This window comes from Strix aluco, chromosome 8, assembly GCF_031877795.1.
Source record: "Strix aluco isolate bStrAlu1 chromosome 8, bStrAlu1.hap1, whole genome shotgun sequence".
NCBI classification, from domain to species: Eukaryota; Metazoa; Chordata; class Aves; order Strigiformes; family Strigidae; genus Strix; species Strix aluco.
Window position 1 is genome coordinate 30,134,588 of NC_133938.1, and position 12,181 is coordinate 30,146,768.

The 12,181-nt window shown below is 51.3% G+C and overlaps 1 long non-coding RNA gene across 1 annotated transcript; it reads left to right on the plus strand.

Annotated features, from left to right (window-relative positions):
* The first annotated feature begins 375 nt into the window (after positions 1-375).
* LOC141926250 (uncharacterized) lies at positions 376-1,273 on the plus strand. The gene is made up of 3 exons (XR_012624077.1): positions 376-540; positions 663-794; positions 1,109-1,273. It is a non-coding gene; the product is annotated as an uncharacterized LOC141926250 (long non-coding RNA).
* Positions 1,274-12,181: the final 10,908 nt, after the last annotated feature.

A 12,181-nucleotide genomic window follows, 5' to 3' on the forward strand; every position in this document is an offset into this window, starting at 1 on the left:
GGGATTTTTGAGGGGAGGAGAAGGGCTCTTTGTAGAGGTGAAATAGTCATGCATGCTGTTAGTGGTGTCTGTTGGAGCAGGAGAGTGAGGAGCTCGGCAGCGGCTGCTGCTGGACAGGATTTTGGTTGTGCGGAGAGCTCTCTGAGAACTTGCTGTTGGATAGTCTTCTTCTGAAGCATGCAAAAAGAGTATGAGACTCTTCTGTGTCCGGGGCACCTAGAACTGTGTGTGTGTTTATTGCCACACTCTGCCTGTGCATGCTGCAAGACCAGAGCACCAGCTCTGCCAAAATATCCAGCCCTTCTGGGAAACGTCTGCAGCGCCGTGTGCTCATCCCGCAGGATACGCTGTGCCTCCCTATTCCAGGTATCACGGGGCAGGCGCCAGCCCTTCCTCTGGGCTCAGGAACAGCTTGTTTTGAATGTCAGTAGCATGGAAAGCAGAGAAAGCAGGAGCAGATGTGCCAGTGGGCACCTCTGGCCCCATCCCTCTGGCACTGCTGCCTGTGCAGGCACCTGCCCCTGTGCTGCAGGACCCCTGGTACGTGCTGGACCCCCGCCATGCTCTCAGCTAGACCCCTGTCCTTTGCACAGAAGGTCTTGAGCAGCAAAGCTGCTCTGTGTGCTGGATTAACTAAAATAGTGTCTCCTCTCGACGCTCAGCTCAACCCTCCCATCCTTCTGCTCTGTCTGTCCACTAATGGGTAGCTCAGCACAGGAGTGGGATGAGGAAGATGTGTCAGACTGGAGAAGACTGGGAGGAGTTGGATGGGAAGGAACATGCTCAGATGAGAGGTTTTCTGTTTTCTCTCTTTTTTTTTTTTTTTTCCTTTGGGCCATTTATTATATTCTAGTCATAAGGAAACATGTAACCTAACCTTAAGAAAACCCAGATATACCCCCCCACTCCCCCACATTTCATTCTTAGTCCTGAGGAACTGAGGGGACCTTTGCTGTCAGAGGCACTGTGTCCATCATCCTGTTACTATCAGAAATTCTCCTCTGCTTTGCACCTCCCTCTGCCCCTCATTGAATAAACAAATGCCTCTGTCATAGCTGTGCTATTCCCAGTACCTGTGCTGGCTGGTTTCAGCTTGCCATGTCCGCAGGGACCGAGGTGGCTCCTCCAGAGAAACGTGGATGTGCCCTCAACACAGCGGCAAGTGGAAACAGCAGTGACGGGAGCAAGGGGGGTGAGAGGAAGGCATGGAATAAATCACGCCATGGATGGCTTTTTCTGCCTGACTTGGCTTCTCTTTACTAGGAGCTGCACATTTCTGCTCTGTCCCTAGGTTCGGTTGGGTGTGCTGGGCTCATGACTCATTTGCATGGGTGAGCTTTTTGCAGTGCTGTTGACATCTGCTGATCTCAGATTGCTTTCCAACCATTAAACCCTGTGTGGCAAGAGAGAATTGAAGGAGGGGAAAACACCTCATTAATTTTTACTCCACCCTGCATCCTTCCCATCTTTTTCTTCTTTCAGAGACAGGGAGGAATATTGTTTTTCTTGCCTGAGGGGGAAATGAGATGCTATTTAATTGCCTACCACCATGTAGCAAGGCTGTTGGAGTCAGGGGCTAAAGGATGCTGTGCTTGGCTGTCACTGAATTGCACTTCAGGCAGGACAGTGCTTCCTGAACTGCATCCTTGCTTGTGTTAAGGCTGCTGCTCTGATTGAAGCAGAGTGGGATTTGGACAAGGTGCATTCCTCTATGCTACCTGGATTACCGCCCTGAGCAGCCAAGACCCTGATGTTGGTCACAGTGAGCCCTGGCTCCTGTTTCTGCCTTTGCTAGGGCAGGGCCACCAGACTAATCTAACCAGCCTCCTGGGAAGGCTCCCAGTTTGACCCCCGTGGTGTGCAGGATGATCGCACAGGCTGAGGGTCCTTGCAGGGGTGACTGGGTGGAGGGAGGTTCCCAGAGGAGGAGGAGGAGGACCGGGAACCTCTGAGTAACAAGGCCAGGGGAAGGGTGAGCTCTACTCTGCAGTCTGTCATCAGTGGGAGCAATGAAATTATTAACTTAGTGGAGAGGTCAGAGACACACTGTCTGGAAGAAGTCTCTCGCCCGCTGCTGGAGCGTGAGCAACCGGCTGTACTCTGTAGTTTTAACCCACACTGGCACACAGTGTTCAACCCTTGCTTCAGCTCCTCCTAACCACGCATCTCCAAGGTGGCACCAACCCTCGTCTCCTTGCACCCAGCTGTGTGTGAGGTGGGCTGAGCCCCAGGCACCCTCCCTGCTGCCAGTTGCAGTTCCAGAGATCAGCCTTCACAGGGTAAACTGTGCCCTAGCAAAGCCATGCCCTTGGCTTTTAGTTTGTTTGGGGGTTTTTTTGGGGAGTGGGGTTGTTTGGTTTTTTGTGGTCGGTGCTATTTTGCAGGTGGTGCAACAGAACACTGCTCCGCAAAGCGGCTCTGTATTTAAAAGCAAAAGCGAGGCATAGGACACATGTTTTTAGCACCCTAAATGTATTGAGATCAAAAGCAGTTTGCAAGGAAAATGATGGCTATTGCTACCTCACAGGGAGCCACTGCAAGCTGCGATCTGAACAGCCACATGGTGCATGACCCCTCTGGGTCCCAGCTTGGCTTCTGCTGCCGTCCTCGACATGGGACAGCAATGGGGACGGCCAGGACCTGGGCTGCCTTGGGAGCTCATTCTGGTGGGAGAGGCATGAGCTTCCATCCTAGCCCAGCTCACAAACTGCCTGACAGTGCTGAGAGCAGCCAAGCGAGACTTGAGCAGCAAACCCCCCCACTGATGAGTGTCCTCCTCCCTTTTCAGTGCCCCCAGTGGATGTTTTATAGGAGCTGCAGACGTTTAATATCCAAGGGCATTTTTTTTTTTTTTTCAGGTGGGGTTTTTCTAAGCAGAGAGTTGTGAGCATGAACAAAGAACATGATGATATTCTAAAAGTGGTTGTATTTTCCTGTAGCTAAATCTAGCTGTTGTGCCAAATGGAGATTTATTTCTCAATGAGATCATCCGCAGGAAGATGGACCATGCCTTCCGAGCAGTAGTAGCTTTGTGGTAGCTGCTGGGCTGGTTTCAGGCGATGGGCAAGACAGCATTTGTCAGGAGAGGTAATACTTCTGTTAGATGCACTGGATGGCTGGAAGAAAAACAGGCAACCTGCTGGCACAAGGGGAAGAAAACAAGAAATGTGTAAGCAGAGACATGGCCAGCTTCAAACTAGGTATATGAGCTAGCTCTGCTCCTGGACTGTCCTTGATTTGAAGACTTCTTGCTCCATCTCAGATCTAAAGTGGATTTGGGCCAGCATCTTTCTGGGGTCTTCCTAGCTGTCTCGCTAGAAGATAATTCCTTTCCCTACAAATTTTAAGGACTTGACACCTGTAGTTTATCTGTCTTAACTTTTCTATGTAAACAAGGCTGAAAGAGAGAAGATAAAATGCATATGGTGCTCTTCATAGCTTCCCACCCCATGGCGCTGGGAAGCGCATACCAGGTGGGAGGTGAGCCTGGCTCTTGAGAAGACAGGCAAGATGGGGATGGGAGTCTGCTCCAGGAAGGATTAACACAAAAACCTGCTTGAGCACGTAAGCGGCCGAATCCTGCCTCAATTGCTCCTGGCTCCCCAGCTCCGCTCCTGGGGTCATGTCTGGAGAAAAGGGGATGATGAACCTGATACTGCTGCAGTCACGCAGCATCTGGGAAACGCTGCTGAAGGTTTTCTATGGCAAGATGACTCCACCTCGTAGGTGTCACACCAGGGCTGGGGTGTGACAGCAGCAAGCCGGGAGGGGAAACAAAGATGCCTTTGTCTCAGTTCCCCTGCCCTGCAGAGCTGCCTGGCTCTGTGCCAGCGAGGTGCCTGGCTTGCTACCAAGGTGAGAGGTTTGGGGGGAGGCTGGCTGAGCAGCCAAGAGCTTTCTAGAGCTGAAATTTGGTCGTAGCTGTGCTCTCACCTGGAGATGCAGCCTCCCTCCTGACAGCAACATAATGGGGCTCGGATGGGGTAACCCCTGAAGCTGCTGATGGGGCTGGGCACCTTCCCTCCCAGCCTGTCTCGATGTGGCAGAGAGGCTTACAGCAGTATGGGTGGCCTCTCAAGGTACATCTGTGCAACACCCGGGGTAGACAGGGGGGTGCAGGTGTGCCTGTGTAGTGCAGAGCGAGTGGGCACAGGCAGGCTGCCTTCAGGAATGGGGTGAGCATCAATGCATGGGTCTGCAGTGGGTGGGCACGTGGGTAGCTCAGCGCTGCCTCTAATCGCCAGCACTCAGACCTTGGCCAGAGATGCCCTTGGTCCAGCCTGTGCCAAACCAACCTCTGTTGAGCAGAGCCACCCTCTCACTGAGATGAAGGGAATGTTCGGGGACCCACATGCGCAGGTGTCAGGACTGTATCCTTTCCTCTGGAAGGGGAGGAGATGAGTCCCTCCAGGTCTAGGATGCACCCTTAGAAATGCCAAATTCTACCCAGGGGATGGAAAAATCCCATCCCTTGGGACCTCCAAGCAGTTTGTTCCACCAGCATGGAACCCATCTAAAATCCATCCGCTTTTCAGGATAGGAGAGGATGCATCCATCCTCATGCACGTGTCTTTTCTCTGGTTCATGACCACAGGGCAGGTGGGAAGCAAGATCTGCTCATACATTCCCCATCCCCTACAATGTTGGTTGTGTCACACATTGCTGCTCCTGTTTTGGAAAGCCCCTGGGACCGTGAGAGTTAATTCTTCATCCCAGCTGCTTTCCTCCTAGAGCTCAGCAGGAAGAGGGATTGTGCTAGGCAAGGGGCACCACTGCGTAGGGGGAGGAGAAAAAAAAGCTTCGTGTTCAGACCTTTTACCTAATTTCTGAAGGTTCAGACCTGAAGGCCATAGCAACACGAGCTGCCGGCGGCGTGATTGGAGGCGGCGGACTGTGCCGGGCTTCCCTCCCAACCAGCATCCTCACCGATGGGACGTGTCAGCATCGAGGCCGGTGTTGGCTTTCTGCCTCCCCTTCCCCTCATCCACGGGATGAGCTTGAGGCATGTGGTAGTGTTTTTTCTTCAGCTGATTGCCTTTGCTCATTTCAAGTGCATTTTGCCTGGTTTCTATCAGTTGTTTAAAAAGTTCTTGGCACTTGTGAAATCAGATGGCATCCAGGAAGGGCTGTTCTCATGAAGACCTGCCTAAAAATTAATAGGGTGGTAAAAACCCAGAGTTGTTGTATATATTTGTATAACCATGTAGAAGTAAGAGGGGGTGGCACTTTGCAGCTGCAGAACAGACTTTGGCCCAAAAGAGCTTCAGTCCAGCAATACTTTCCTTTGACCAAGGTCAAATAAGCCTTTGCAAAAATATCAGGGATTCCTACAAACCAAAAGCAAAGACATGACTCTGGGCAATAAAAGCTGCAAAATGTTCTTGTTATGCCTATAGCTTGCTAAATCTCCTTTTGGATTTATTAGTGTGGTTCAGCCATCAAGTTCATCTCCAAGCACAGCCCACCCTGGAGAAACATCATGCAGTTTCTTTGGGGAAAAGACCCAACTAAATTTGGATGTGCTCCCCTTGGGTTTTCTGAGCAACAACTTCTTGTTTTGGTGGCACCGTTCCCCTTTTATTCTTTGGTAGCACTGCAGACCTGATGCAGCTGTGGGCTCAGTTTCCGCAGGTCATTGAGATCAAATCACCTGCAACACTTCTGTAGCCACTCTTCGGAGTAGAACTGCATTTTAATCTGAAGATGTGAGCATTTCTGACAGTGCTGAATCTGTCACGGCAGTGAGTGATCAGGGAAAGAAAGTACTAAAAGTGGTTAAAAGAAAACGTACATGCTCGGGAAAAGATGGGGCTGTTGATTTAAATAGAGCTAACCTGTATTCCCAGATCTTCAGGATCACTTAAAGCTTCAGCAGAGCAGCTAAGTTTGATTACATCTATGTTATGGTTCTCTCAGGCGGCAGGCATCATCTTCCTTCGGTCCTTCTTCCTTGATGAGCCACAAGTTTAGCAAAGCATATGCCTAAGCAACTCACTGAATCCACTTAATTCTCCTTACACTGGCACCAGGTTCTCTTTGTCACGGGGAAAATTTTTTCAATGCGAAGCTGGCTGTGTTTCTGCTCTTCCCAGCTTGTGCATGGCAGTGTGTGTTTACAGTTCCTTTCCTAGAGAGGACCACATATTTCCCTGTGTGTTATATATCTATTTTCAAGTCAGTATTTAAGAAAAAAGAAGGCAGATACACTCCAGACAAAGCTACCTTTGTGTTTTCTGGAGATTTACTGTGCTCAAAAGCTTTCTGTGCATCCCTGTAGCATTTGAATGCTGCCACAGAGCAATGAAACACAGTTCATCCCTAGGGAGCTGTGTGAAGAGAGGATCACATTCCCCTGGATTTTAATAAGCCACAAAATCGGGTATTTGCATTATTCTAGTACTCTAATTGGTGTATAAAAAATGTGCAATTTTTAGTCCGTTCATCTTAAAGAAGATATATTGTGATATTTCTATTCTTAGGTGTCCTTTGAAAGTAAGGTTGTCTCTTCAGCCACATCCTACTCCAGTGCTTATCAGTCAGTCAGTGGTCACATCCAGCAGCTCTGAACAAATCCAGAGGTCTGGATTTGGGGCTGAATAGCTTTTTGGGGAAAGCAGTTGCAGGAGAACTGCTGTATGAAGTGTATGAAATTGTATCGTGTTATGTAGCAGTGATTTCCCCACCATTCCCTGTCCCTTCCAGCTCATTTATAGGGTACTTCTCGTGTGCCACTGCATTAGTGCAGAAAAGCCTTGAAGGCTTGGGACATCTCTCTTTTCCCCGGGTACAAGCTTGCAGGCGTGTTTCCCTTGCAGACGTAGAGCAGACATTGCTCACTTGTGTTCAACTTTCTGCTCTTAAAGCATCATTGGATTATGAATAGGATCCTTATCAAACCAGGTTCATCCAAAGGACAAGGCCATATTAATTGTTTGCAGAACTCCAGCAAATAAACAGCATTCCTCCTGATTCCTTTTTTGCCTGCTTTAACTCCAATGGCCAAATCAAGCAGAGGCCACAGAGCTCAGCAGCAGGGGGGTGACAGCCTTTGGCAAGTATTGGACTATGCCCAGCTTCCCAGGTGGTATGATCAAGCACTATGGAAACAACTTCTGGCTGGAGCCTTTAAATTATGTATTTGGGGGCGGGGGGGAAGCGCCTATTGCATCTGGGGGTCTAAATGTAGAGGGGAGACCTGCTGGGAACAAGGCTTTTTTCCTTGAAGCCACTTACCATGTTCTGGAGTAAGGTAGGGAAAATGGATAGCAATAACAGTGGTAAAATAGAAGTGTGGATCTTGGCTCCCTTTCCAGGCAAGGGCTGGCATCCTAAAACTTAAGGGCTGGAGTTGCAAAGAGGCCAAAAGGTGTAGTGACTTTCTGTGCCCCAGGAAAAAAGCAGGTGACACAGGGCATGGCCAAAGCTCTCCACACCTGGCATCTCCATTGCTTCTGGAAAGTCCTCTTTGGTCAAACTTGTCATCTGCCTAAAGAGGAGAGAAAAATTTGCAAGCATCTTCCCTTCTCTGAGTGCTGACCAGATGGCCAAAACACCTTGTTATTCCAACCAGACTGCCTTGTCCAGCCACTGCTGCTCTCCAGAGTGTGTCTGGGTGGTTTCTCTGGATGGGCAGCCAGGGGTCTGCCCCACAAAGCACACCACTGCTAGGGCTGCAGGCTCGGAGGCTGAGCTCGCGGAGAAGGAAGGGTGCTTGCACGGCGCACTGCATGGCAAAAACTAGTGTTGATGCTGGCCAGGCTGCTGGCTCACCAGAAGGGCTCATGTCTGCAAAATTTCAATCTAGGGCTAAATTTAAACACCAAAATGTAGCATTTAGAAGGCTAGAGAATAGCCCAGCCCTGGTCTCCAGTGGCTGCCTCTAGCCAGCCCTTCCTTTGGCAAGGAAGAGGCTTTTGTTTTCCTAGGACTCCGGGCCAGCTTGGAATAATAACACCAGTGAAACCCTCCCTGCCCCAGCACAATGAAGCAGCGCTCTCAATTCCCAGATGTGCAGGAGGGAAGTGCCCAGCATGTCTCTTCCTGATGCTTCCCTTCCAGATGTGGAGTGGCAGGGAGCCGGAGGCAGCCTGTTGCTGGCCAGGAAGTGGGCTGGGGAGCGGGCAGTGGATTTTCCCCTGGAAACTCTCTGGATCTCACTGCTTGTGGCCGGGAGAAGCGGTTTGGGCTGCCCTGCCAGCTATTCAGCTGGTTTGCAAGAGCTTGAGCAGGCTGCTTCTATGCTGCAGCAAGGAGGTGCCCCTCCAGCAAAGGTGAGGATGCCTTCCCTCCCAGATGTGTCTTCATCCTCAAAGAGCCCTTGGTCCCTATCTTTTCCTCCTCGAGCGGCCCTCAGTCCCCATCTCCTCCTGAGCAACACCAGTGGGGCTGGACTCTATTAAACCTACTGCAGGCAACTTGATGGGACAGAAAGACCCATCATTGAGAAGCCCATCCCTCTGCTCAGTCCTCACGTCTTAAGGACAGGGTTTGACAGGAAACCACCTCATGTGTGCAACCTTGTGCCAAGGTCAGTCCCAAGTGAGCTACTGGCACTGCAGGATGAATTTGGAGATTGGAACCTGGCCCCCTGGGATGAGGTTGGGGGTGTTTCGGGTTCAACTGGCCCATGAAAGGTGCCTTTTTTGGGCAATGCCCAAGGCAGAGGGATTCAGGCAGTGCAGGAAGGGGCTGCCCATGGGCACAGCTGCCTCTCACAGTGCCGGTGGGTGATGCAAGCCAGGGCACTGCATCGTGTGACCCGCTTTGGCCGTACCTACCGGGTGGAAAATTCCTGCCCATGGGCAACATCCTTCTGCCGTTATTTTTAAGCAGTTCACTAAGGACGCAGCTAACGCATGGAGATAATAGGTGCTGACAGGACTCTGGCTTCTAATTGGGTTTTTGCCTGGGCTTACATGATATTTGTAATTAAAGGAAGGCAGGAGCGGGGTTTGGTGGAGGAAGGGGACAAAAACACACAGATATGATGGGAGAGACCAAGCTTGCAGAGGAGCTGGGGCTCTCCGAGGAGGTCACAGGAAGGGATGCTTACACTAAAAGTCAGCGTCAAAATTACTCATATCCATGGCGTCAGCACGGGTTCCCTATCAAGTCATCAGTGCACCAGGGAGGCTGACGACAGGGTGTTCTTGTGTGTGGGATGGCGATCCAGACCCTGCACAGTGTCAGAGCTGATCCATCCTCATGTGGCAACAGTGCTGAGCACTGGGAGAGGTCACCTTAAATTTGGGGGTGCTCATGGCATTTCTCTGCAGTCCTGCAGAGGCTCTCTGCCCTTCCTTTTCACGTCCTTCGCTTTCTCTTTTCCCCTTATTTTTACGCAGCTGTAATCACCACCCGTGTTCCTGGGGTGAATGCTGTGCTGACCTTTTGCAAATGCAACCATTTATTTCCACAGTTTTTTCTTCCTAAATTGAATTTTCCACTGAGTAGCAAAGGTGCTTTGTTTGGCTCCTTGTTTACAAGGGAAAAATGCACATCAGAAAAAAAACCAAAACAGTTGGTGTAGATTAACTTTCAGCTTGAAGCTGTTTCACTTGCCATGAAGAAATGGTGCAGGTGTCTCAAGTCAAACACGTGCATAAGTCTTTGCAAGATTAGATCTTGTAGTTTGTCTTCCTGAATGGGTAAATATATCCGAGGGAAACCTTTGCCCTGGTGGCAACTCAGGCTAGTTTCCAGACTATCTAAAAAAGAAATCTTGAATAAAAATAGAAAGACTTAGACACACAAAAACCTCCAAAAGACATATACAATCTGTCTTAAGAAGGGATGTATTTAAACTAAATCAGAGAGCAAGTAATAGCAAGAGCTCTATGGAGGTGCTGGACATCTGAAATCTCACGCTGGAGGACGTTACGTGAATGAGGGTAATTCAGGTGGGGCACCAGGTAAAGCCTAGCTGAGGGCGATGCTGTTCCAAAAAGGGAGGGATAATGTTTTATACGGGATCATAAAGCCAAGGCTGTCCTCCTGACTGTGGAGCTGCTTATTACTTGATGCTGGGTATGCAGTCCCTGTCCAGAAGGGCTCACATCTGCAGAGCACTTTGAACCGGCATCTGCAAGCAGTCACCTCCCTCTGCCCTGTGCTGCTGGGATCAGAGGCAGGGAGGGGGTCAGGGCAGGGGCCATGCGAGCAAAGCAGTGGCGAGCCATGTCCTCTGTGTGCCCGTGAGCGCTGTGGCTGAAGCAGGTGGATCTCAAAATACAGGCACAGTTCCCAGATGGGCCGACCTTTCCCGTTTCTCAGGGGTGTTGCTGGGATGTTAACAGGGATGTACGAGAGGCTGGCTGGGGGAAATCCTAGTGGCTGCTTTTTCCAGACTCCCCAGAAGTGACATATCTGCCCACTCTCAGCCCTTCTGCCCCGCTGGGATGCCAGCGAGAACAAGATCCCCAGAAAAAAGAAGATCCCCAACAAAGTGTTATTGCCAAGAGGTATGTAGCAGCTCAAGGCACCCTGCCATCTCACTGAGTTGGCTGGCCCAGATATGAAAGAAAAACAGAGGTGGGACCTACCGACCCAGCAACTGCCACCCCAAAATCTGCTGGAAGGGAGAAGACGTGTTGGTAGAGCTGCAGAAACAGCCCGAACTCTGTCCAAGAGGATGTCTTCAGGTGCTGCATAGCAAAGATTTCCAGGATGAGTTTCTGGGTAGCAGAGTGCAGCATCAGAGGTACACAGTGTGTCCGTGCATGGCCCAGGGGAGGGGGGAAAATCTTCCTGCTCAATCTCTTCCTCTATTTCTGTCTGACAGATGGTGTTGCAGCATCGTCTGTCATACACAGCCCAGTGCCCTGGGTCTGGATGCTGCTGTCCTAGAGCCCGGCTTTGCAAGTGATACTCAGGGTTTGCGACTGACTCCCACCCTGTTTCCCTGCACAGGTAAAGGATTCATACACCACTGGGCTCCAGGACTTTATTCATCCCAGAGTGGCTGGCTGGGGGTCTGATGTCACCCAAGCAGCCCGATGGCACAGGACAGAGGAAACCCAGGATTTAACCATCCCATCAGAGATTTGGGGACCACCAGCATCTCTGGCAGGCCCACCCCCTCTGCTTTAAATTAAGAAACAGGAAAAGTTAAACAGAGTTAAGAGGAGGGGAAGAAGAATAAAAAAAAAGAGATGGGGGCCAGCCCTGTGCTGGAGACAGGAGGCGTGTAGCCAGAGGAGGAGGAGGAGGAGAGTGAGGAACAGGGTGGCTGCTCCCTGCCAGCCGCTTGGGTAATATCGGCAGCAGTCACGTGCAGAGATCTGCTTTTGGCATAGCCTGCGTGTTTGTGTGGCGCAGGGAGGGAGTGCGAAATCAGCTCCCGCTTCCAGGAATCCTCCCAGCACAGGATATGTGGTGGGGAGCTGGTAAACATGATACAACTGTTGGCCTGTAACTCCATCGACTCCCTGCATTAGCTGCTCCCTTCCCGGGGACCTCGCTAGCCTGATGGCTTCTTGGGGTGTCAGGGCATGGGACGATGTGTCCCAGGGCATGGAGCATTGCCAGCGGGGGGTCAGGAGTGATGGGGAGGGTGGGGGAAGCTTGCACCAAGGGTCTGGGGACAGGGGAGCTTCTCCAGCCCTGGGCATGTGGATATTCCTCGGGTGCAGCCCGGGTCCAGCTGCTGCTTGCAAACCCTCTCTGGCCTCAGCCGCGAGCTCCCGGTCAGAAATAGACCCTTGGCTGAGGAGCAAACATCTCCCCCGACCTTCCCTTCCCCATCTCCCCGTCCTGCTGGCGGCAGGAGCTGCGGGTGAGAGCCTGCACCCATTCACAGATAACACCGGCTCTCCTGTATTGGCTGCCAGCTTGCCTCAAGCGCCTCCTAATCTGCCTGCTCACAAAAATACATCTCGCTTGGGCTTTTTGTCCCCCTCCCTCCCTTCCCTCCTGCTTGGAAGAGCTTGTTTATTGTTGGGTGCAGGGAAACCGTGACCTCTGCTGCCTGCTGTCCCCTTCAGCTCCCCGTCCCTGGGAGCGGCCGTGTGCTGGCGTGCCGGCTGGGGACAGGCGAGGGGACACCCACCGCTGTGCGGGGGCAAAGGCAGGGCACAGCGCCTGACTCCTGATTTCACCATGTGAGGAAGGGGGTGGGAAGGGGATTTCGAAATCACAAGAAGTTATATTAATTAGACCAGTCTCGGGCTTACGGATAGTTTTC